The 21,761-nt window shown below is 41.4% G+C and overlaps 1 long non-coding RNA gene across 1 annotated transcript; it reads left to right on the top strand.

Moving 5' to 3' along the window:
• The first annotated feature begins 1,469 nt into the window (after nucleotides 1-1,469).
• Nucleotides 1,470-21,626, top strand: LOC308618880. The gene is made up of 4 exons (XR_014016095.1): nucleotides 1,470-1,742; nucleotides 5,094-5,194; nucleotides 13,890-15,812; nucleotides 16,039-21,626. It is a non-coding gene; the product is annotated as an uncharacterized lncRNA (long non-coding RNA).
• The last annotated feature ends 135 nt before the right edge of the window (nucleotides 21,627-21,761 follow it).

Raw genomic sequence — 21,761 nt, 5'->3', positions numbered from 1 at the left:
ACCCATGAAAACTGGTCTCTGATTGAGAAGGCCTCAAGGCACCCAGCAGAAACAAACAAAAATCCTCTTTGAAAGCAGCCACAAATACTTTTTCCTCACAAATCGTTTTTCAATGTTAAAAGGTGAAGACATAAAGAAACTAGACACCACGGACCATACACAGCACATATATCAGGCAGCAGAAAGGAACCTGAAAATAATTCAGACCTTAGAACTATCATGATACAGATTACAAAACAACTGATACAGATTACAAAACAACTATGACTATTATGTTTCAAGAAATAAAATAATCCAGCTCCAATTAGCAGGACAGGGATAGAGAGGACAGAGAAACATGCTGAAATGCTCCATGTATATGGAATCAACAAAATCCAGGCTGAGCGGAGACACTATTGAGTCTAAGGTCCCAGGTTCATCAACAGAACACTGTAAGGAATATAAAGCTTCAAATGTTTTGCCATTAAGTAGGATGTTTGGTATATGGTTCATTGCAGATACCCTTTATTAGATTAATTTCCCTTCCATCACTGGTTTTCCATGAGCATTTATCAAGAATAAGTATTTGATTTAATCATTTATTCTACAATTATTGAGATAATCATATTCTTTCCATTAATCAATTAATACTTTGAATTCTGGTGTTAAAACAACAATGTGCTCAAAACGTCTTATTCTCCTTATATAAAACTAAATTTGGTTAATATTTTGCTTACCAGTTTTTGCACCTATATTCATGAATAAAACTGTAAATACCATTTTCCTTCAATTTGCTCTCCTTGTCAGGTTTTCCTATCAGGGTTATACTAACCCTCATAAAAAGTTGAAGTATTCCCTGTTTTTGCCTTCCCTTCCCCATTTTTCTAGAAGTATTGTATTTGATTAATATGGGAATTATGGTTATAACAAACTTATGGTTACCAAAGGGGATGGGGGAGGGGATAAATTAGTTTGGGATTAACATATACACACTACTATACATAAAATAGATAAACAAGGACCTACTGTATAGCACTGGGAACTACATTCAATATCTTATAATAACCTATAATGGAAAAGAATCTGAAAAAGGATAGATATATGTGTATGTATAACTGATTCACTTTGCTGTACACCTGAAACTAACACAACATTATGAATTAACTATACTTCAATTTTTAAAAAATGGTTTTAAAAAAGAGAGAGAAAGCAGAAAAAAAAACGGGAATTATGTTTTCCTCATAATGTTTGGTTTAACTTGCCAAGAAAGCCTCGGTGGTCTGGAGTCTTCTTTGTGGGAAGGCTTTGGACTACTCTTTCAATTTGTTTTTAAACTGTTTTCCTGCACATGGACAAAGAGGTTCCTCCCCAGGACTTTTCCATTCCGGGAAGCAGACTGTGCAGTGCTCGGGCCACAGAACTGAAGCAAACGCGCACAAGGTGCGGTCACTACAGGCCAAGGAAGAAACCGGGAAACCACTCGGGCCGCAGCCGGGCCGCTACCACCCTTGCCCCGGAAGTTGCGTTCTGACGTCACCACGCGGCAGCGTCCCCGCAGGACCGCCACGGAGCCTATTGTATCACGGGATACGCATGGCTACCCTCTGGTCTTAGAGCGTCGGTGCGGACTTTCGCTCGGTGCTCTATGCACCTGTTCCTCCCGCCTGCTCAAACTTCTTTCCTATTTATGAAGAGGGGGGCGTCCCCATCTCCCGGAAGCAAGGAGATGCGAGAGGACGGCGCCAGTTTAGGTGCAGCTAAAGGTAATAGAAGCTGATCCGGAGCCTGAGACCCATCAGAGGCTCACGTGACGGTCTAAGGGCTACTACTGCCTACTAACGTTCCCCGCCACCGAGGGATCACGTGACAGATGGCTGGCTCAGCTGTGTGTCTTTGCCTCCGCGGCGGCTTTGGTCCCCTTCCTTTGCCGCACGCGCAACACACGACTGCCTGCTGCGTTGTCCCCCGAGCCACACTTCCACCATTTCTTCCTCCCGGGTCCAGAGATGTGTGTCCGCTTGTCTGCCCCTCTTGGGCTCTGGGGGAGAAGGTGACCGGGGAACCGGAGGTCAGGGGAGTCGGGACAAGAGGTCTTCGCCCGCATCTGCTGAGACTGTCGTGATCGCCATCCCGAGGGTTGGGGAAGAGTGCCACAGGCCAGCGACGCTCCCGGGGCTTCTGTCTTGTGTAACATGCTCTCGAGAGCGCTGGAGTGAGGAGCGTGCGTCCTAGTGACTCATGATACGGCCATGTCACCGTCCCCTTCTCTCTCCCTTGGGACTTCCTGCGAGTGAGCCGGTGTCCTAGGAGCTTATTCTCATCCTTAGGAGAATCATCGTCTCCTTCTCCTCCGCTAAGGGGTTTCGGGCCTTTCTGACTATTAGCCTCTGCATCCCCCGAGGCTTAACTCTAAGCTGACCTCCCACCGGTACTGGACCTGCGCCATGGCCCTTATGCGTATATAAAGTATAAATATAAATTGACCTGGGTTTTTAAGATTTTCAGCTCCCCAGTTCAAAACATACCTTCCTTGTCCTTGATTTCCATCCCTGCACCATGGTAGTAGGACTAATCCACCATTGCAGATCACTACTACCGTCTGTAGACACTTATACTGCTGGACCTGGCATCTCCCATCCGCTCCTCTTATGATATTTGACATAATATTATCTGGCTACTGTATCGAAACAAATGCTTCCAAAATCTCAAAAGTATTTTCCTCTGGTTATTAGGTGTGCTGTTTTATTAAAACTTTTTTTTTTCTTTGTACTACCTTGGTATTACCAAACAATTCAAACCGGATCCTTACAAGAACAGTATTTTTTATTAGTAGTAAGAAGACTATTTTAAAGTGAAGTTGTCTCTGCACCAGACATGCAACAACGAAATTCCTGTTTTAGCGAATAAAGATGAGGCTGTCTGATCATTTCAAATGTCATGAAAAAGTAATACTTTTAAATGCTTAAAAATAAAACAAATAACTGCCTGTTTGTCTTTTAAGTTTAGCTTGTTGAAAACACTTTTATGATCCAGTCTAGCACATTGTGAAATATGTTTTTATTGAATGAATGAATGACTCCTCTATGTCAGGTTCAAAGATAAAGTGTATGATTTATCTGTCCAGTGCACATGTTGGTAGCCCTGTGTTAATGCTCTTGGTAGGTCTGCAGTTCAAAACAATGTTCTTTCACTCTGAACCATGGAATAAAGCATTCAGTGCACTTATCACATTATCGGGAGTTGTTATAAGTGGATCTCCTGCTTTTTCTTCATAGTTAAGCAAACTTAATTCAAAACTTCTGTTACTAAAGGTAAGAGTTTCAGTGATTTTTAAAAATTCAGTCTATTTTTAACCTGTTTGGTAAAATGTTTTATAGTCATGTGATTCAAATATTGAAATGTAAAAAAGTATATAGTGAAAAATCTCTTTCACATCCTTGCAACCTATTTGCTCTGTTCCAAATGCACCCTATCCCAAAGACAACTAGTTGGGAGGAAATACAAATACACTTATTTTCTTTCTTTTTTTTATACAAACAGTAAACTATTTTATACAATGTTCTGTATCCTGGTTTGTTTTTGTTTATTTTTTGTTTTGGCTGCTTTGGGTCTTCGTTGCTGTGTGCGTGCTTTCTCTAGTTGCGGTGAGTGGGGGCTGCTCTTCGTTGCAGTGCGTGGGCTTCTCATTGAGGTGGCTTCTCTTGTTGTGGAGCATGGGCCCTAGGCGTGTGGGCTTCAGTAGTTGTGGCATGTGGGTTCAGTAGTTGTGGTGCATGGGCTTAGTTGCTCCATGGCATGTGGAATCTTCCCAGACCAGGACTCGAACCCATGTCCCCTGCATTGGCAGGCGGATCCTTAACCACTGCACCACCAGGGAAGTCCCTGTATCCTGCTTTTTTCATGTAAAAACATTTTTGTTATCCATATGAGTATATAGTATTATCCTTTTTTTTGTAGAGTTGTATAGTATTCCATGGTACATATATCCTATAATATTTTTTTTACCAGTTTCCTATTGATGGGCATTTTGGATCTTTCCAGTCTTCTGCCTATTATGAATAATGCTGTAATGAAAAATAAACTGTTTTGTAATTGTGCAAGTGTATGATGATATAAATTTCTAGAAGTTAGTTTCTGTGTCAAAAGTTATATGCATTTGAGATGTTGATAGACAAGTGTCAAACTGCCTTCTGTAAGGATTGTACTAATTTAACTTCTGTAAGCATTGTACTAATTTAACTTCCACGAGCAATGAATATATATTCCCCATAAACTCATCAACAAAATATTAGCATACTTATTTTTTTAATTTATTTATGTATTTATTTATGGCTGCATTGGGTCTTTGTTGTTGGGTCTTTGTTGCTGCACACGGGCTTTCTCTAGTTGCGGTGAGTGGGGGCTACTCTTGGTTGCAGCGTGCAGGCTTCTCATTGTGGTGGCTTCTCTTGTTGCAGAGCTCGGGCTCTAGGCGCGCAGGCTTCGGAAGTTGTGGCATGTGGGCTCAGTAGTTGTGGCGCATGGGCTTAGTTGCTCCACGGCATGTGGGATCTTCCCAAACCAGGGCTTGAACCTGTGTCCTCTGCATTGGCAGGCAGATTCTCAACCACTGCACCACCAGGGAAGTCCCTAGCATATTTTTTTGTCTTTGACGATTTGATAAGATTGTCATTGTATCACATAATAGCTTTAATTTTCATTTCTGTGTTAGGAGATGAGCATCTTATATTTAGGAACCATTTATATTTTATTTTCTGGGAACATATTGCAAATCCTTGCTCGCTTTCCTATTGGTTTGTTTTATTCATTAGTTTTTAATATACATTTTACGTCGTATTAAAAGGACTTGTAGCAGGGATAAATGTCAATATGGTTAGGAAAATTTGAAAGGAAAATTTTCTGCCAAGGTTAATTCATTTGCTGTGATGGAGCATATTTCATTCTGGGCTTCTGTCAGACGTGGAAAACAAAGGGGGCGGGGAGGTATTTGGCAAAAGGAAACAAACAAATGAGAGAGAAAGAAACCTTAGTGGGTTCTAAAAATTCTAGAAGAACTGTAAAGCTTAGGGAAAAAGATATCATTATCCTGATTTTATTTGTTTTGTTTCCCCTAGAACAAGAGAAATTGGTAGGGAAATGGAAAGACAAAAGTTGTGATGATTTGCCCTTAATTTCACCAAGTTAAGTCAACTTCAAGAGTCCTCTTGCCAGAAAGGTAAGAACTGTATCCCCCAAATCAACACAATATATCTAAAAGGTTCATTCTTGCTTAGACTGCTGAAAAGCATCTCTAACAAGTCAGCTAAAGTACAAATGCTTACCTATCTGGTATTTAATTCTACTGAAAATGGACACCAGAAATCCTTCTTTTTAATAAATTAAATTAATAAGATAAATAAAACAATACAAATTGAGTACCTTTGGAAGCATTGTTAATATAAAAGGTCCAAAGATAAAGCTAAATTTCTCCAGTAACAAGCAAGTGGTTAATTATAGCTTGATACGTCATCAGTTAGAAACCTCAAGAAGAAAAAAATACTTAGAAGTTTACATGATGGTGTAGGGACATATTCAGAACCCGAGAATTAGTATGAACATCATTTTAAGTTGAAGACTTTTGACAATCAATGGGTGCAGAAAGAAGCCTTCTTAGAGCTTCCCTTATTTGACTAAAAGCAGAAACTTCTGGGAAATAAGGCTGCCAAAAATTCCCTCTTCATCGTGGGTCTACTCCCAGGAGAGAGACCAAGAGTAAACCACTATAAATCCCTCTCTCAGGGGTTTCATGGCCATAAAGAAGAAGGAAAGACCACTCACACCAGCATAAACAAACATTATCACAAACTTTCTTCCCCATTTGTTCTTCTAAAAACCCATTTGTCATCTCTAAAGAAACCTATTTGTTCTTCCCATAGAAGCCGTTCTCCCCAGTCCCTTTTCCCTACTAAGTTAGGTATATAAGCCCTATTAAGTTAGATATATAATTTCTCCCCAGTCCTTTTTCCCTACTAAGTTAGGTATATAAGCTACCTCCTTAGTTAACTCCATATACATATGAATAAACCTTTTACTCTTGGTAATGGTCTTTTGTCAGTTTAATTATCAGGTCCCCCTTCTGAATTTAAGAGGTTGGAGGAAAAGTTCTTCCTCCCCAGCCGTGGTCAAAGGGACAGCAGTTTTTTTCCGTGAGAAAAAGACAAATAAAATGGGTGGTGAGGGGAACCTCAAACATTTTCCAAAAAGAAGAAATCCAAATGGATTTCTTTGGATAAAATAAATTTTAAAAAGCCATTCAATCTCAAAAATATCCAGAAAAATGCTAGTTTAAATCACCCCTCTGGTTGACAAATATTAAGAATCTGACAATAACCAACACTGGCATGTATGATGAGCAACAGAAACACTCAAACACTGCTGGAGAAAGTGTAAATAGATGCAACAACTTTCCAGACAGTTTCATGTTGTCTAGAAAATTGAAGATCCAGATACCCTATGACCTAGCACATTCACTCCCAGCTAAACATTGAGCATCTCTCAACAATTTGTTAGAAATATAAATTTATGGGCCCCACTGCAGACCTTCCGAACCAGACTCTGCATCTTAACAAAATCCACAAGTGATACATAAGCACCTGTACTCTAGGATATATGGACGAGAATGTCCCTGAGAGCCCCAAATAGAAACAGTCCCGTTATCTGTGAACATGAGAAGAGTGTGCTATATTCATACAATAGAAAGCCGTTTATCAATGAATAGGAACAGATTACAGGTAAATGCAACATGGATAAATATCACAATGTTGAGGGAAAGAGGCAAAGCACAAATAAAATATGTAGAGTATAAATCTACGTTCGTAACCCTCTATAACGGTCAAAACCAAAGTGCACTGCTAGGCATGCACACTGAGGTAATGATACTAAAAAGGGGGAAGGGGGAAAGTAAAGCAAGAAAGTGATTCCTAAGGAAATCAGAGTGGAATTTCTCTCTGGAGGAGAGAGGGTTGTGATCTTAGAGGGAGGATGGCAGTTGTGGGGTTATTACAAAACTAGTATAGTTGTGGATAGTGTTTAAGGGGTTTTGTTTTATGATTATTTATTTTTTTTTGTTTTATGATTATTTAAATAGTATAATGTTCTATGTAGTTTTCAGTATGTGTGTTATATTTCACATTAGATAAGCAAATGCTATAGACTCATTTCCAAATGGGAAGAAACCAGCTATGTTAACACACGCAAAACTACAGATTGAACTTCTTCCAACCAACACATAGATAGATGAGAAAAGCAAGAAGCAGGAAATAACTGCAAAGTAAATTGGTTCTGGATAGAGAAAAACCAAGGTCTCCCAGTTTCTATTCTACTAAAAATAAGGTCTTTTTCCCCCCAGTAAAGCTATCTCTATCTCTGTTGTCCATGAGGGAAGTTTAGGCACACAGCCCCAGGCCCGAGGAGTGGGTGTGCTCCGGCGGTAGAGGTGGAGGGAAGCAGGGCAGTTGCAGGAACTTGGGAGGAAGCTGTAGGTAGGCCATTCGAGGTGGAGGAGAGGTGGAGGCAAGGGAGGGAGGGCATGGCACTCAGAGATCAAAGAAGTGGGCTGTACCACACAGAGCTAGCCTGCCCCTCTTCTTCCAGCCTACCTCTTCGCCTTTGACCCTCACAAGAATAGCAGTTCTGGAACTCTTTTTCTGGGTCAAACAGTGTGTGGAGGGAAAGGGCGTTCCACGTTAGAACTCATTGTCAAAGGAACATACCCCAGATTGAGCGTTAAGGAGGATTTAGCCACTAGGGCACCTACCCAGGAAGTTAGGTCAGGTGAAGAATCCCCAAGAAGAAAACAGTCAACTCAGGCTGAGCTTCCTGTAGCACTTAACAGTGAGGCCTGACATTCACAGAGTGGCCTTGAAGACTGTCATTATTATGGCCTTGTTGTGGGTTGGTGCATGTATTATTTTAGTCTAGAGAAAGTTCCTTTCTATAAAAAAGTAGAATATACAAGATAATGAAGTCTCAAGTTGTTGAAAATAAGCCTCACTTGGAAGAAAAAAAAAAAAAAAGAACAGAAATTCCTAAGGATGTGTCCAAACATTAACAGAAGATAACAGGAGCTGAGGAATCTTTTGATTCATGGTCACTTCAGAATACAATTCACTGTTAAGAAGGCTGGGTTTAAAATTACGATCAGGGCTCTAAAAAAGTAGGCAAAAGGCAGAGGGAAATAAATTTAAGATGGACTTTGAGAAAGAACTAGTGAAGAAATCTGAAAAGTGTTACAAGTTTCTGAGAAGATAAAACATAAGAAATCAGTACAATTTGCAGAAACAGAAAGGGTCATTAATTGTCTTAGTCCATTCGGGCTGCCATAACAAAATGCCACAGACTGGCTAGCTTATAAACAACAGAACTTTATTTCTCACTGTTCTGGAGACTGGGAAGTCCAAGATCAAGGCGCCAGCATGGTTGCCTGGTTCATAGCTGTGCCTTCTTGCTATGTCCTCACATAGTTGAAGTGGTAGGCAAACCCTCTGGGGTCTCGTTTATAAGAGCATTAATCTTCCACCCTTCATGAGGGCTTTACCCTCATGACCTAAGCACCTCCCAAAGGCTCCCCATCCTAATACCATCACATTAGGCAATGGGATTTCAAAATATGAATTTTGGGGAGGGGGACATAAACATTCAGACCATAGTATTTTTTTAAATAAATTTATTTTATTTTATTTACTTCTGGCTGCAGTGGGTCTTCATTGCTGCACTGGACTTTGTCTAGTTGCGGCGAGCGGGGGCTACTCTTTGTTGCGGTGCACGGTCTTATCATTGCAGTGGCTTCTCTTGTTGTGGATCGGGCTCTAGGCACGTGGGCTTCAGTAGTTTTGGCACACGGGCTTAGTTGCTCCATGGCATGTGGGATCTTCCTGGAGCAGGGATCAAACCCGTGTCCCCTGTATTGGTAGGCAGATTCTTAACCACTGCACCACCAGGGAAGTCCAGACCACAGTATTAATGAAGCAAAAATCATTAAAGAGACCATCAGTGTGAGCTCTGTCAAGTGCTGGGGAAAAAAATTTAGACTTTGGAAAATAGAGCAGTTGCTATAGAAAGTAGAGAACCAGGATGAGCTAGCCATATTGAGCTGAGTAGAACTTCTGAATGTACATAAGAGGTCTCCAAAAGAGAAGGACAAATCTGTTGATTACAAAGAGAATGCCACTTGATATGACTTTATTTGTGCTGTGGTACCAAAAGTGTGCCTGCCAGAAATTGTACCTTACTCTGACATTTATGTCGCTGTCTTATTTCCCCTATGACTGCAGTGGTCTGAAGGGTAGAGGGTTGACCTTATCCAAATATACTTTCTCATCTCCCACGCTCAGCACCAAGCTTATGTAAGTACCAAGTTGTACACTGTAAATAACTTAATAAATACTTTAAGGCATGAATGAAAGAAAAATAGGCAGAGAGTAGAGAGGGTTTTTTTTTTAAAAAAAGAAAAAGAACAAGCTAAAAAAACTTACTTGCTGTTATAAAGAACAACATAATGAGTTCTTGAGAATTGATTCAAGAAGATTTCCTACCCCCCCTGCGCCACCCTCTCAATCACCACAAAGATGAAATCACTTTGTGTTTATTCTTTTAAAAGGAAATAAAATATAATAGAGGGAAAGGCTTGCAGGTTAGTTTTTTGTTGGATTTCTCTCTTTAAAATTTAATCTTCTCTCTCTAGCAGCCTCTACAGATGCTTTCTTTTCTAGGTTAGTAACTATTGTCCTGATGGAGGCAAGTGGGAGGGTCCCTGGGGAAGCGGGATCCACTGGGTAAGAAAGACACTGGGAAAAGACTTGGCTTGGGTTTTGTCAGGAGGGGAAAACAAAAGTGGGCCATTGACCCAGACAATCTTGTCTGGAAGCTGCCATCTAGTGTTCATTTCTGAGAATATGCCCTGACATACCAATCCTGTGGTTCTCTATCTGAAGGACAGTTTTTATTGATGTTTTATCATTATGCACCAGATTTTAAGATAATTTGGTTACCAAAAGAAACACAATACGAAAAGAATTGTGTTTCTCATCTGTTTAACTGCATACATATAATACTGCCAAAACAAAACTTTGGATAAATATTTCTAAAAGAAACGATCCCATACTGAACTGATGTAATAGCAATTAAAAAATAAAAATAGGGCTTCCCTGGTGGTGCAGTGGTTGAGAGTCCGCATACCGATGCAGGGGACATGGGTTCGTGCCCTGGTCCGGGAAGATCCCACATGCCGCGGAGCGGCTGGGCCCGTGGGCCATGGCCGCTGAGCCTGCGTGTCTGGAGCTGGGAGAGGCCACAACAGTGAGAGGCCCGCTTACTGCAAAAAAATAAAAATAAAAAAAAAAAATAAAAATAATATGCAGGCTATCTTCTCCATCCTATTGTTAGTAAATGTTACCAGTAGTTTTTATTGCAGAGAGGGCAAGGAGAGAAGAACCATTTATTGTATATCATCAGTGTGCCCAACTCTACAAACATTGTCTCATGTAAGTCCTAAAACAGTCCTCTGAGTATTTTTTCCCTCACCTTTGTCGAGGTATAATTAACAATTAAAACGTGAGTTAAGGGGAATTCCCTGGCAGTCCAGTGGTTAGGACTCTGCACTTTCACTGCCAAGGGCCCGGATTTGATCCCTGGTCTGGGAACTAAGATCCCACAAGCCACACAGCACGGCCAAAACAAAAAACAAGACTTGAGTTAAGTTTTTCTAACACCATTTTACAGATGAGAAATTGAGGTGAAGTAACTGGGGTTTATATCAAAGAGCAAGCTGGATAAAGAACCCACATATGTCATACTCAGAGGCCATGCACTTTCATCTAAACCACAGTGCCTAGTAAGCTTTTTGAAATTCAGGGGAAGGCTTGCAACTCCACATTTACTGCTTTCATAAACTGTTAGGCCTAATCAACTTCGTTTGGAAATCACTGCATGAAAGGGAAACCCAACCCCCCACATCGGTCTGCAGGGCCACTTCCTTAAAACAAATTGTACTCTTGAGGCCTGAACCAAAATACTCAAAATTCTAAGTTAAAAACACTAGGGTGGGGAATTCCCTGGTGGTCCAGTGGTTGAGACTCAGTGCTTTCACTGCTGAGGGCCAGCGTTTGATCCCTGGTCAGGGAACAAAGATCTCACAAGCTGTGCGGTGTGGCCAAATAAATAACTAAATAAATAACACTGCAGAGTAATGATTAAAAAAAAAAAAAAAAAACAGGGACTTCCCTGGCGGTCCAGTGGTTAAGACTTCATCTTCCCATGCAGGGGGTGCAGGCTCAATCCCTGGTCAGGGAGCTAAGATCCCACATGCCTCGTGAAAAAAACCCAAAACATAAAACAGAAGCAATATTGTAACAACTTCAATAAAAACTTTAAAAATGGTCCACATCAAAAACAAAAACAAAAAACCTTGGGACTTAACCTGGTGGCGCAGTGGTTAAGAATCCACCTGCCGATGAAGGGGACACGGGTTCGTGCCCCGGTCAGGGAGGATTCCACATGCCGTGGAGTGGCTGGGCCCGTGAGCCATGGCCGCTGAGCCTGCATGTCCGGAGCCTGTTCTCCACAACGGGAGAGGACACAACAGTGAGAGGCCCACGTATTACAAAAAAAAAAAAAAAGCTTTTGCAAAGCAAAAGAAACTGCAATCAAGGCAAAAAGACAACCCTCAGAATGGGAGAAAATATTTGCAAACAAATCAATGGACAAAGGGTTAATCTCCAAAGTATATAAACAGCTTATGCAGCTCAATATTAAAAAACAAACAACCCAATCAAAAAATGGGCAGAAGACCTAAATAGAATTTTCTCCAAACATACAGATGGCCAAGAAGCACATGAAAAGCTGCTCAACATCACTAATTATTAGAGAAATGCAAATGAAAACTACAATGAGGTATCACCTCACACCAGTTAGAATGGGCATCATCAGAAAATTCTACAAACAACAAATGCTGGAGAGGGTGTGGAGAAGAGGAAACCCTTTTGCACTGTTGGTGGGAATGTAAATTGATAGAACCACTATGGAGAACAGTGTGGAAGTTCCTTAAAAAACTAAAAATAGAATTACCATATGACCCAGCAATCCCACTACTGGGCATATACCCAGAGAAAACCATAATTCAAGAAGACACATGCACAGTGCTTCCCTGGTGGTGGAGTGGTTAAGAATCTGCCTGCCAATGCAGGGGACATGGGTTCGAGGCCTGGTCCAGGGGGATCCCACATGCCACGGAGCAGCTGAGCCCGTGTGCCACAACTACTGAGCCTGCGCTCTAGAGCCCATGAGCCACAACTACTGATCCTACATGCCACAACTACTGAAGCTCATGTGCCTAGAGCCTGTGCTCCGCAACAAGAGAAGCCACCCCAGTGAGAAGCCTGCGCACCGCAACGAAGAGTAGCCTCTGTTCGCCACAACTAGAGAAAGCCCACACGTGGCAACGAAGACCCAATGCAGCCAAAAATAAATAAATTTTTAAAAATTAAAAAAAAAAAAGACACATGCACCCCAACGTTCATTGCAGCGCTATTTACAATAGCCAGGTCATGGAAGCAACCTAAATGCCTACTGACAGACAAATGGATAAAGAAGATGTGGTACATATATACAATGGAATGTTACTCAGCCATATAAAGGAATGAAATTGGGTCATTTGTAGAGACGTGGATGGATCTAGAGCCTGTCATTCAGAGTGAAGTAAGTCAGAAAGAGAAAAACAAATATCGTATATTAATGCATATATGTGGAACCTAGAAAAATGGTACAGGTGAACTGGTTTGCTGGGCAGAAATAGAGACATAGATGTAGAGAACAAACGTATGGACACCAAGGGGGGAAAGCGGTGGGGTGGTGGGGGTGGGTGGGTGGGATGAATTGGGCGATTGGGATTGACATGTATACACTAATGTGTATAAAATGGATGACTAATAAGAACCTGCTGTATAAAAAATAAATAAAATTCAAAAATAAAAAAAACCTTTTTGATATTTTTAACAAATTTCCTAAATATAAAAATCTGAATAAAGCTTTTTAGTCTCCACCTGACTCTGAGATACTTTGAAAGAACATCTCTGAGACATCTCAGAGAGAGATGTCAAACTAATTTTATTTGGTATGTTAAATTACTTCAAAAACATTGTCAAGTGATTGGAGATGAACCTTAGGTTATGGTGTATGGATAAATGTCATTTATATAGATATTCCAAAATTTATATGGAATCCCTAATATCTGATATGTCCTGATATATTATCAATCATAACACTAGTTATTCTAAAATGTTATATCCAAGTTTCCTGCTAATTACATTGTACTCAAATCTTTAACCATGCTATTTTAAGTTTTGTCCTGATGCTTTTACAAAATGAAGATTTTCAAGAAGACTGATAAAAAGGAACTTTTTAAGAAATCTAAGTTTCTGATAGTCTTTAGATAATATCACTGGACTGGGTAACGTATGACAAAACTATTAGGAAACCTGATTATTTCATCCAGATCAATGGGAATTAATTACATGAGACTGAATAAAGTGCTAAATATGATTTATAACTTTATGACTTTGGGAAATATACTGGCTTTAATCTTTGTTTTTTAGAAAAACCTTCTCTTTTATGCGATGACCTACAACAAGCTGATAAAGTATGCCTTTGTAAACAAAGACGAAACATTTATCTTTTTCTCTCTACCTGATCCTGCCAGAATTTGTTGTCTCCAGCTGGCTCTCCTGTGGACTTGATATTTATGTCTATCATTGTTTTAATTTTTTCTTTATTTCCAAATTATTTGTGCTTTGTGTCTCCCTGCTGCACTATATCTTTGTCAACGTTACTAGCTGCATTACTTATATCCTATTTTATAAAATTGTTGTCTCTTGCAGTACCCAGTGCGTAACCAGGCCTCCAACAAAACTCCTGTGGCTAAACATCTTAAGGAAATAGATCACTTTTATAACATAAAATAATTGTAATAATATGATCTAGGTATGGGAAGAAGCAGCAAGGGAAAATGTCTCCTGGATCATAATTAGAGGATCCAGAGAATCTTTAATTATCAATAGGGCCTAATCCAAAAAGTAGCACCTGAAGTGGCATATCAAGAATCTTTGCCTGACCTGGGATGAGCCTTCCAGCACCGTGGGACAAAATCTGATCGTGAAATGTCTCCCAAATATTGGTCAGATTCCTGACCAAGAGGAGAGGATCAGTCATCTGCAATTGCAGCCCTCCAACCTGAGCAAATAAACCCTGAGGAAACTTGGAAAGGTGAAGAATAGCTGCCATCTGGCAGCCATCAGACTGCAGCCACTCCCTATGGTGAGCCCTGAGGACACTCAGGATGTGAAAATACAGGATACAGGCTCCAGATAGCTGTGGTGCGTATCAAAGAAATGATTTCAGTGAGCCCAGACTCTTGCATCTTCCCATACAAAGAAAAATGCTAAATTCCTTAACTTGAGATGCTGCCTCCTGGGCTTGAAGCCCTCAAAATTCCTGATAACTCTCAACTTTTAGGTTGTGAATATTTTTAAGTCTACAGGTGTAAAGTAGACACTTCCAAAGTGGAACAAAAGACAAATCTCAACATTTGGAACACTGACGCCAATGGCGGACACTCTGAGAAAGATCCATCTGATGGAGCAGTTAGAACATTGTCACCCCTTTTTCCACAAGATTGTGGAATGGACATTGACAGTGGGGAATTGTAACAGGGAAGAGCTAAATCGGACTCCACGCTGGATCTGTTTCTTTGAGTTTAACCTTTGCTTTTCGTTGCTTTTGTTATAATCATACATAATGGCCTGCCTCAGGAAACCCTGCCCACCTGTGAATGGCTGCAAGAAAAAAGAAACTAACACATCCTCTCACTGAGGCTGGTCATTCCAGGAGATGTTTTTTGCAAGACTGATGGCCCTTTTACTTTACTTCCTCACCTCCTCTCCCTCTCTGATTCTATAAAAGAAACTGGCATCTAGACCCAGATAAGATGGCTTATCGGAGACACTAGTCTGCCTTCTTCTCGGTCTGCCGGCTTTCCGAATAAACTCTTATTCCTTGCCTCAAAAAAACCCGAAAACCAAAAAACAGAAAAACAGGTAGGTCCTTCAAATCAGATGGAGAAGCTGAGTTCAAAATTATATTTGAAATATTTCCAGTGGAGTAAAAAATATTTCAGCAATGCAGACAATTTGTGTTGTGAGTGATGGTGTTGTTGGTAAGATGTGTCTTGATATGCTATACAACAATAAGTTAATGTCTGAATACGTTCCATGGTTTCTGACAACTATGCACTCAGTAACTGGTGAAAGCCATACACTTATGGACTTTTTGATCCTGCAGGACAAGAAAGATTTGACAGAACAACCCCTCAGCTATCCAAAAACATATATTTCTAGTCTTTTTCGGTGGTCTTCGGCCCTTATGTGGAAATGTGAAAGAAAAGTGGGTACCTGAGATAATTCACCATTGTTTGAAGACTCCTTATTTGTTGGAGCCAAAACTGATCTCAGAAATGTGATACCCTCTATTATCGAGAAACTTGCCAAGAACACAGAAACCTCTCACTCCGCAGACTGCTGAAATGCTGTTCTGTGACCTGAAGGCTGTCGAATACATGCAGTGTTCTGCATTCTCACAGAAAAACCTAAAGTATGCATTTGACAAAACACTACTGACTGCCGCGGAGACTCTGGAACCGAAGAAAAGCCGCAGGTGAGTGCTGCTTTGAATGTATCTCCAGAACTCTGCACCATTGGTGTTGTCATCAGACTAAAAGCAATGTTTAAATCAAATTAAAAATTGAGGCTCTGGGGCTTCCCTGGTGGCGCAGTGGTTGAGAGTCCGCCTGCCGGTGCAGGGGACACGGGTTCGTGCCCCGGTCCAGGAGGATCCCACATGCCGCGGAGCGGCTGGGCCCGTGAGCCGTGGCCGCTGAGCCTGCGTGTCCGGAGCCTGCGCTCCGCAACGGGAGAGGCCACAACGGTGAGAGGCCCGCGTGCCGCAAAAAAAAAAAAAAAAAAAAAAATTGAGGCTCTGAGCCAATTTAACGTACCATTGTAAAAATGTATAATTTAAATGGTACGTTACTTTTTTGTGCTATGAATGCTTATAAAGTGTTAGAGAAAAGCTTTTTGATGTCCAAAGTGTTTCCTGTGTAAATAGTGTCTGTTGGTTGACAAATCTAAAGTTTCTGTCTTGATGGCATTATTGCAATGTTAGCAGATGCTTGCCAGCAGGTGTGACTAGTAAACACTGACAATATAGAGGCTTCTTGCCAAAAAAAAAAAAGTTTGGGGACAGTGAAGGTGAATTTACCACACTGAAGTCCTCCAGCAGTCATAGAAAAAACCATGTCCTGTCCGACATGTAATTCCTGCCAAAAGTTGACCTTATCTATGGTAAAAGAGGCCATACCATTGTGGCCCTTGAAACTTGTCTGTATTATCTTTCATTCAGTGAAAAGTTCACACACCCAAGTGGTTGTAACTGATACCTCTGAATGTATTGTGGGAACATATGTGTTGCATATGTATAATACCTCTCTTGCTTATTAGGAATGTTCCCAGTGGGGAAATGCGACAAATTAAACAGTGCTAGTGGGATGAGTATACAACTAGGAGCCCACCTGGATCTTTCAGCCCAGTTATGTGATACCAGTAGAGCAGGACAGGGTGCCAGGCGAAGGGAGGAGAGGGGATGAGCAGATAACTATACTGACTAAGGAAGTGGTAGAAAGAAGATACATAAGGAAACTATCTAGCAGGCTCTACAGACTGCCCTCCTATTTCGACAGGCTAGTTCTAATGAGCCTTATGAGCTTCAAATATCAGTGCTTGACAGTGCTTGCAGTAGATTGCATCTGTGGCACTAGGCAGTGGTGCCCACTAGGGTTTTGGACACAGCATTTTCCTAACACCACTGCCTGGTATACTCCATTTGAGGGGTAATTATTGTCCTGTTGTTTAGTGCTGGTGGACCCTGAGAAGCTAACTCAGCAATAGCACATGATGTTATTCTCTGACCTGCCCATTCTGGAATGGGTCAAAAATAAAAATGTCAACAGAGTGGGTATTGCCCAGCAAGCATGCATTATGAAATGGAAATGGTATATCCGGGAAAGAAGTAAGACTTGGTATATTACTTTTCTACTTTCTTTCTTTGTTGCTGCTGTAACAAACTACCACAAACTTAGTGGCTTAAAACAACACAAAATTATCTTACAGTTCTGAAAGCCAGAAGTCTAAAATGGGTTTCAGTAGACTGAAATAAAGGTGTTGGCACGGCTGCCCTCCTTCTAGAGGTTCTAAGGGAGAATCAGTTTCCTTGCGTTTTCCAGTTTCTGGAGGGTCTTGGCTCATGACCCCTTCCTTACATCATTTCAGCCTCTTGCTTCCATCATTACATCTCCTACTTCCTCTTCTATAGTCAAACCTCCCTCTGGCCTCTTTCTGTTAAGGACACTTGTGATTACATTTAGGGCCCAAATGGCTAATCCCCATCTCAAGATCCCTAACTTGATCACACCTGCAAAATCCCTTTTACCACATAAATTAACACTCATAGGTTACAGGGATTAGAACCTGGAAATCTCTGGGGGCTGTTATTCAACCTACCACACTGGGCATTAATGGAATCTCACAGCTACATAATTACTAGGAAGATGTGGCTATCTCAGATGCAGGATCTATGCTATCACCTTAGGCTTCTTGGGGGCCTGGGTACACTACAGCTCCTAAGGATGCCTAAGCCTCATGGATATGCCAGCTAAGTTAAAGGTCAATGGGGTTGTGTAGGAAAGAATTAACATAGCAGATCTGAGCCTGCGTATCCTTAGGAAGTTCTGCTTACAAGGTTGGCCTTTTGCTGGTGTCTGAGATGTGATTTGGGGAGGGTTCCCACCATCCACAGAACTGATAAGAGTGGCTCATTGTACCTAAGATGCTTGTACAATCAGTGTGGATTATGCTGGACACCTGCTTTCCTCCTGGGAGTCTGGAATTTTGGTATGTGTTAGGCAGAAGGTGCCTACATGACCAGTCCCCCAATAAAGCCTTGGGCTCTAATGTGCTTGCTCCATGTGCCTTTTCTATCTGCTGTCTTGTTTTGCATCATTTCACAGTAATAAATCTTAGCTGTGAGTACAGCTATATGCCGAGCATTGTCGGTTCTCCTAGTAAATCATCAGACCTTGGGGGAGGGTGGTCTTGAGGACCCCTAACTCAGTTGGTGTCAGAAATGGGATTTGCTAGCCCAACTCTGACTCACTGAAATATGGCAAAAGCAACTTGAGAAAAGTAAAGGTGAAGGAGTGAGGGATAACACATCTTTAGTACTAACTATGCTGGCTATTGAGTCATTCACGGGATGAAACAGCAGTATTTTCTGAGAGGTAGAAGTTACCTGTGGAATTTGAAAATGATAGATCCAACTCCAGGAGAGTTGGCTTGCTGGATCTCCTGGCTGTTTCTGGCTGTGCTGGCTGAAGCGAGGGGCAAAAGTGCAGCCTGTTCTAAAATGTGCTAAAGTGAGGGGGAAAAGGTGATGCCTTTTTGTATTTTGTTCTCTCCTTCATATGGGAGGAGAAGGGCCCCAAAATTCCCAAAGGTGAGTTTGGATGACCCAGAAATATTAAAAGTTTGTATTGCTCTTTTTTCCAAGTGGAAGGGAAAAAATGTTACGTCAGTTCCCATGGCTAGAGCAAAGCAAACCAGAGGGGGAAAAGGGAAAAAAAACACTGCAGCCATTTCTTCAGCCTAGTTACCATCACTGGTACAGTAGCCCTGTCGTCCCTCTCCTGCCCCCAATTCTAGCTGAGAGTCTTCCTTGGTAGCTCTAATGTTAATCCTGTAAATGTTAAATTTACTGGTAGAGGGTTGAGTAAATTTCCATTTAAAGGTTGAGGGGGGTGCGCTGTGTTGAAATAGCTTTGTGCTTTGTGGCTTTTGCATCTGGATGTAGGATAAAAATTGATGGAAAATATTATATGCTTATAATTTCATAAATGCTACAGGGATCATCCCAGTCAGGGAAAGCTGCAAAGCAAAAGAGTGGGACACACAAATAAATACTTGCTTTTTGCCATTGGTGGGTGGATTGAAATTTTTTTTTCTTTTTTGAGTGTTGAAAACAAAGTCAGTCTCTGTAACTGATGATATTTGTTATACTTTTTGCCTATTGTAACTTCTGGAAAAAAATGAAACAACATGGAAAGAGAGGCACTCTCCAGATAGAAATACACTTTTGGAGTTTTACAAAGCAGATTTGAGTTGCTAATGAGCTTTTTGTAAAATCAGATGTCTGATCCATAAAGCCTGATGATTTTCCAGCCTGATGTTCATATTTTTGGGTGGGTCTTTTGGGACTCTAAGGCTGACAAGATAAAAAGGGTGTTATAAAGCCTCACTTGTCAGTTGGACTTGGAACATGGCTCTCTGGCTTTGTAGTATCTGGGCTTTGAATATGCGGCTAAAGAAAAGCTGCTGGCTTTTTTGGAATCCTGACGCTTAATTGCCTAGCCCTGACTCTAAGCTGAAACCTGGTCTGGGCTATTTCAGCCTCAGCACTAGCTGTGCCAAACTAAAAGCTGACGAAGTTCTGCTCAAAAAATAAAACTCAGATTCTGGAATAGTTACACATTTAGGACACTTCTCTGTGAGCTAAATTGTGGATTGTGGAAACATCATGGATGCTGGCTGGACCATCTGGGTCACAAATGCCCACAGAAAAGAGCTTATTTCTGATGAGGCTGTGTGAAATTGAGCTGCTGATCAGCTCTATATTTCTGATACAGAGATATCATTCCTAGAATGCATTCCTAACAGGATTCCTGAAAAAGCTAGGGAGTGTGACACCTCCACCCACTACTAACAAGTCAGACTCTGGACCCTGTTTCAGGGTCGTCTCACTGCTGTTGACTTGTATTCAGCTTTCTAAATTAGTTGCAGTTTGCAATGGCGGTCTGATAGCCTGACTCTACGTCCCTCACCTTTTTCCTGGTATACACACCTTAGTAAGGCAGTTTGATTATTAAATGCAGCTGTCCCCAGAAAGGGACTGATCTTTTCTAGGCTGCTCCCTGGATAAATGATTAGGACAAAAGGGATGGCAAGTTATTAAGCCCAATATAATTATCTTTTAAAAATTTAAGATTTCGTTCTGACCCATTTCGAATATGATGGGTCTTTCTGGTTAAATTATACAAAAATGTTTTTCTGTGAAAATGCTTTTATGCCTTTCGCATACAACTTTTCCAGGTGAATGGTCTAGATGAGAGTAGGGGATAATTGAAAAAATGTTGTTACCATTGCTGAACAGGACACAACTGATTTTGTAATGATGCAGGAAAAAGTAAAACCCCAGCACCTGGGGATGGGGAGGCAGGGGGGAAGCGCATTAATAATCTTTGTTTTTCAGAACTGTTCCTGGAAGCCTTGCCCTCTTCCTAAAGGAAAAACTATATGCCTTTTCAAGCTGCGAGTTCTCTGAATTAAACTGGTTGCTGAGCCTAGGCTCACACCTTACCAGCACTGAGATGGCAGGGGGTGACCCCAGTGCCAGCACTTTCCTGCAGAACACCTATAGATGTTGTCCACACTAGTGAAGCTGTTGAACTGATGTTATAGACAAGTAAAACTGTTTGGAACTGACTAGCCTCAGGCAGTCCCTCTGAAATCAAGGACTGAACTGCATAATTAGGACTGGACTGAGAACCCAGAGTGGGAGGTCTGACAGTACAAGGCCACATGGGGCCCTGATAACCTGTGCTGCCTGACTAATGTATGTCCTGCTTGGCATGCCCCAACATTTGTGAACTCTTTGTTTCTATGGTTACCACTTGCGATCTCTGGGACTGTACTTGTCTGTGTGCCCCAACTATCATACTACCTCAGCCCAGGAAAGCTTTCAGGTCAGCTTCAACTTACTGGCTGTGCCTGAATTGATGCCTTGGGCTAGGTTAAAAAAAAAAAAAAAAGTTAATTAGAAGCTTAAGGATGAAGTCATCTGGCTTTTTCAGATAGATCTGTATAGTTAGTGGTACTTGTTTTAATTGGCTAAGTAAAGGACCCCGAAAGGGCATAACTGAGATCAGTACTGCAGGCTGCTCTCACCCTGCTGCAGGAGGTCCTACTGATAATACTTTTGCTGTAAAGATGCCTTGGCCAAGGGCCAAGAGCCTGCTTATCCGTGGAAAGTCCTGCTTACAGGTTGGCCTGGTGTCTAGGATGTGTTTTGGGGAGGGTTCCCACCATTCACAGAACTGATAAGAGTGGTTCATTGTACTTAAACTGTTTGTACAACCAGTGTGGTTTATGCTAAATACTGCTTTCCTCCTGGGAGTCTGGAATTTTGGTATGTGTTAGGCAGAAGGTGCCTATATGACCAGCTCCCAATAAAAGCCTTGGGCACTGTCTCTAATGAGCTTCCCCAGGAGGTAACATTTCACATGTGTTGGCACAACTTGTTGATGGGGGAATTAAGCTGTCCTGTGTGACTCTACTGGGAGAGGACTCTTGGAAGCTTGTGCCTGGTTTTCCCTAGGCTTTGCACCATATGCCTTTTTCGTTTGCTGACTTTGTTTTGTATCCTTTCACTGTAATAAATCTTAGCTGTGCGTACAACTATGTGCTGAATTTTGTCAGTCCTCCTAGCGAATCTTTGAACCTGGGGTGTGGTCTTGGGGCTCCCTATACAGGAATGTACTGGAATGGTACAGCTCTGCAGCTTTCAAGAAAACTGTAAAACTATGCATGGAA

Source organism: Mesoplodon bidens (genome assembly GCF_964165515.1).
Source record: "Mesoplodon bidens genome assembly, chromosome: 6".
NCBI lineage: Eukaryota > Metazoa > Chordata > Mammalia > Artiodactyla > Ziphiidae > Mesoplodon > Mesoplodon bidens.
The sequence above is the reverse complement of the archived record's forward strand: the minus strand, read 5'-3'. Positions and strand labels throughout refer to the sequence as shown.